This window comes from Miscanthus floridulus, chromosome 8, assembly GCF_019320115.1.
Source record: "Miscanthus floridulus cultivar M001 chromosome 8, ASM1932011v1, whole genome shotgun sequence".
In the NCBI taxonomy this organism is placed as follows: domain Eukaryota; kingdom Viridiplantae; phylum Streptophyta; class Magnoliopsida; order Poales; family Poaceae; genus Miscanthus; species Miscanthus floridulus.
In genome coordinates this window covers 12,694,474-12,699,831 of record NC_089587.1, presented here as the reverse complement: position 1 = coordinate 12,699,831, position 5,358 = coordinate 12,694,474, and positions in this window count along the sequence as shown.

The following is a 5,358-nucleotide window of genomic DNA, read 5'->3' as shown; positions in this document are numbered from 1 at the left end:
TAGCCTTGCCTTGAGCTCAAAGTTTTCCTTCTCTAGTTGTGAAACACTAGAAGAGGAGTTAGTAACTAAAGCATGCTCAATTGACAATTTTTCATACCTCTCATTAATTGCCTTTAGCTCTTGCAATTTGGAGATGAGAAACTTTTCTTGATTTTGAAGCGATTGCTCTTGCTTCTCAATCTCTTCTTCAAGCTCATCATTCTTTTCAACTATCTTCATGATGATGAACTTATCTTTATGGTTGAGATGATCAAGGTTGTAGTTGTCTTCAACTTCAACATCACTCTTATCTTGATCATCTACTTGTGCTTTCTCCTTTTCTTGATCTTTCTTGTTATTCTTCTTCTTGCTTTTCTTGGCCATGAGACACAAGTGATGAGTATCATGAGATACTGAGGTTGACTCATCACTTGGTCGCCATCGGGCTTGAGCATCGCTGCAAACAGCTGCTTGCTGGTCTGCTGCCTCGGCCATACCGGACACGTCCGGTATGCATACCGGACACGTCCGGTATGTGCAGGCAGACAGCACGTCATGTGCTGCTTGCACCTCTTGCTCCGGCTCGGTACTCTTGAGGTCTTGTGAGGCTTCTTCGCTGTATGAAGACACAATGGACACACTTTCCATTGACTCGATCTCAAGTGCATCATCACATTTGGATTTTCCATATAAATCAAAAAGTCTAGTCCAAATGAGATGAGCACTCTCCGGAGGTGGTTGTCCATTGAATATTGCCTCATCTTGAACCTCTACACTTAATGTACTCAAAATGACATTAATAGCTTGAGCATTGAGTTGCACGCATATCTCTTCCTCTTTAGACAAATTTTTGTAGTTGCTCCAATCAACTATAGGAAGAGGTATGCTTGCATCCACAATATGCTCAACAAGAGGACTAATATCTCTAAAAGCATTGAGTACATTAATTGACCAAGGTAGAAAGTTTGAACCATCATTTTGGAGAAGCACCGGCTCCAACTCGATAGGCGTCGACATCCTTTTCTCACGGCGGTGAAGCTTTAGGTGAGAACCAGCTCTGATACCAATTGAAAGGACCTAGGATGCCGCCTAGAGGGGGGTGAATAGGCGTTTCTGAAAATTAACACCTTTAAATGCGGAAACAATTAGAAAGGGGAGTTTCCAAAATGGAAACTCCAAATCAAGAGTACTACCACCCCTCACAAGTTAGCCACAAAGTAAACAAGGTATAAAGAATATATCTAGAAGCTACAACCCTGCAACACCAAGTTAGAACAGAGAATAAATATTTTCAGTGGAGGCAGGAAATACCGGACGTGTCCGGTATGAATACCGGACGTGTCCGGTATACACGATTTCTGCAGATCAGCCCCGAACTTGCTCCTTTCGATTTCTATCTTCAAACCAAACTGCAGGCACCTAATGGAGATGACAATATACACAGAGAACCTGCAGCACAGCTAGAGCAACACAAATATCAAATGAAATGCGAATTAAGACACGATATTTGTTTTACCGAAGTTCGGACTCGTTCGAGTCCTACTCTCCGTTGAGGGGGCTGCGGGCGACCCAGCGAAGGTCAGCCCTAGAGGGTACCACGAAGGTCACTCTAGCCGGAGTCTTTTCCAACTCCTTTTCCTCCTTCCACTAAATGATTCCGAGGCGGCGGAATCGACCGTTACAAACTTTCCGAAGCAACCACAATCTCTCGGTTGCTCTCCGGCGACGCCTAGCCGTCTAGGACCGAAGAGTCCAAGAGTAACAAATGCGAATCACGAGATTGACAATATGCACAAGTGCTCAAGTGGTGGCTTGCTCTCTTTTTCAAATTCTTTCTCAACCCACAAATTGATTTTGCAATTTGGATCACACACTCACTAAGAGAGGGTTTAGGAGAGTTGGCAAGGCTCAAAAACGTGTGTCTATCACAGCAGAATCAGCAGCCTCCAAAGGTGGAGGCTTGGGGGTATTTATAGCCCCCTTGAAAAACTAGCCGTTTTATAGCCGTTGCAATACCGGACATGTCCGGTATGCATACCGGACACGTCCGGTATGACTCACACTGCGCCAACGGTAACTAAGTTACAGTGAAGTTGTGAGGTGTCGGAACTCCCGAAGAATGCCGGGACTTCCGACCGTCGGAACTCCCTGACTCAAGTCAGAACCCCCGACCCTCAGTAATTTTGAAAAACATGTAACTGAGTTAAAGTTAGTGAGGTGTCGGAACTCCCGACACATGTCGGAACTCCCGACCGTCGGAACTCCCGACTTACGTCGGAACTCCCGACTCTCACGGCTTTTGAAAACTAGCCGTTGGCCTCTGGTCATCCATACCAGACACGTCCGGTATGAATACCGGACATGTCCGGTATGACCAGGACAGTGAACCCTCCAAGTCAGTTGAAGTGCGACACGTCGGAACTCCCGACCCATGCCGGGACTCCCGACCGTCGGAACTCCCGACCTACGTCGGAACTCTCGACGAACCAACCCTGAGAACAACAGGTTTACAGCTGCTGGACAAATACCGGACACTGTCCGGTATGAATACCGGACACGTCCGGTATTGCCAGACCAGCAAGTGATCAGTTAGCACTTTTGTCGCTCAAATACTCAAAACTCACATGGGTTGGCTTGAGCACTTATGAAACATTATCTATCAACATGATGCATCCCTCTTCATAGTACGGCATACCTATTAAACTCAAGATAAATGGAAATATGAATTTGTACCACTTGAGTTGTTCTTTTGAATTGATGCCGTCCTTTCCAATCTTCATCAAGTAAGGGTGCTAACATGTTGATGTTGATCTTTTCACTTGAGCATAGCCATCTTGAGCATGTGACTTGATTCCATTCATCAAGTTTGAATAATCCCAGATGTATCAAGTCACTTCCATCAAATACTTCATTATAGATTTTATCCTTCACATAAATATGACCATCTTAGCTTGATTAGTACCTCAACTAAATGCAAGTACTTTCTTCTTCACCCTAGCTAGGTTCTTCGGCCGCCAAGCCAGTCGCTTGCCCTTCACCCTTGCTTAGTACCTCGAAGCCTTTCCTTGCTATCTTCACCATCTCAAGCCATCAAGTCACATCTTGTGTTGAATCATCCATTCATATGTATTGTTATCTTTTTCATTTAAATTTAGCAAGCTTCAAATATGAGACCATTCCATATGCAATCCCTTATGTCTCATTAACTAATAATCATGAGCTTGCTTTCACATAGTACATGGAAATCCCACAAGAAATAAGCCTTCACATGATTTCCATTTGCATTGTTGTCTTGTGCTTGAACTAGATTGTTTATACAACAATACATCATTTTGGCTTTCATTAAGTACCTTGTGAGATAACCTATTACCTGTTCACACTTAGTAAACGGGTTAGTCCTTTAATCACGTTGTCATTCAATCATCCAAAACCCACAAAAGGGCTAGATGCACTTTCAGTTTTCTTCAGGAGTCGATAAAGGGGGAGTCCTCGTTCGCCGAGGCGTGAAATGAATCGGCTGAGGGCGGCAAGGCACCCGGTGATCCGCTGAACCCCCTTTATGTTTTGGATCGGGCCCATCCTCGTGATGGCTGATATCTTCTCTGGGTTGGCTTCGATGCCACGCTCGGAGACGATGAAGCCGAGCAGCATGCCCCTCGGGACCCCGAAAACACATTTTTCGGGATTGAGCTTGATGCCGTTCGCTCGGAGTTTCGCAAAGATGCGTTCAAGGTCGGCGACAAGGTGGTTAGCCCGCTTGGATTTGACTACGATGTCGTCGACATAGGCCTCAACGGTTCGCCCGATGAGGTCTCCGAAGCAACTAAGCATACAGCGCTGGTACGTTGCCCCAGCGTTCTTCAGACCAAACGACATTGAAACGTAGCAAAATGATCCGAAGGGCGTGATAAAAGATGTCGCGAGCTGGTCGGACTCTTTCATCGCGATTTGATGGTAGCCTGAGTATGTGTCTAGGAAACAGAGGGTTTCGCACCCCGAGGTGGAATTGACTATTTGGTCTATTCGTGGTAAAGGAAATGGATCCTTTGGACACGCTTTGTTGAGGCCAGTATAATCAACACACATTCTCCATTTCCCGCTTTTTTCGGACAAGAACAGGATTTGCTAACCATTCTGGGTGGTATACTTCCTTTATGAATCCTGCGGCCAGTAGTTTGGCTATCTCCTCACCGATGGCCCTGCGTTTCTCCTCGTCGAAGCGGCGCAGGCGTTGTTTCACCGGCTTGGAGCCCGGGAGGATTTGGAGAGTATGCTCGGCGACCTCCCTCGGGATGCCTGGCATATCCGAGGGTTTCCACGCAAAGATGTCCCTGTTGGCGCGGAGGAAGTCGATGAGCGCACTTTCCTATGCGGAGGAGAGCGCGGTCCCGATTCGGACTTTTTTGCCCTCGGAGCTACTGGGATCCAAGAGGACGTCCCTAGAGCCCTCTGCCGATTCGAACGATCCAGACGACTTCTTTGCGTTAGGTGTCCCTTCAATGACCTCCTCCCTGAGGGTGGCGAGCTCTTCGGATGCGATGACCGCGGATGCGTGTCCGCAGCATTCGACCTCGCACTCATAAGCGCGCTAGAAGGAGGTGCCGATGGTGATGACCCCACGGGGGCCCGGCATCTTCAGTTTCAGGTACGTGTAATTGGGTACATCCATGAACTTCGCGTAACATGGTCGCTCCAGAATGGCGTGGAAAGTCCCCGGGAACCCTACTACATCGAAGGTGAGGGTCTCAGTCCGGTAATTGGATTGATCCCCAAAAGTGACGGGCAGGTCAATCTGCCCTAGCGGCACGGCTTGCCTTCCTGGCACGACGCCATGGAAAGGTGCTCGGACGGGGCGGAGGCGCATTCGGTCGACGCCCATCTCGTCGAGCGTCTTGGCGTACATGATGTTGAGGCCGCTGCCCCCATCCATCAGTACCTTGGTGAGCCGCTTTGGACCGACGATCGGGTCGACGACAAGCGGATACCATCCCGGGTGTGGGATGGTATCCGGATGGTTGGTCCGATCGAAGGTTATGGCGGATTCCGACCACCGGAGATAAGCTGGCATAGCCGGTCCAGCGGTATAGACCTCTCGACGTGCGACCTTCTGGCGGCGCCTGGAGTCGTAGGCCGCTGATCCTCCGAAGATCATGAGGGCACCGGTCGGAGTTGGGAAGGTGTCGTCCTTCTCCTCCGTGTTGTTAGTGGTGGGAACAGGCTCCTTCCCCTGCTCCTCCTTGTTCAGACCCCCGGCCAAGTATTTGCGCATAAGGCCGCATTCCTTGTATAGGTGCTTGGCCAGGAAGGCATGGTTTGGGCATGGCCCCTCGAGCATTTTCTCGAAGTGGTTCGGAGTGTCCTCCGCGGGCTTCCGGCCAC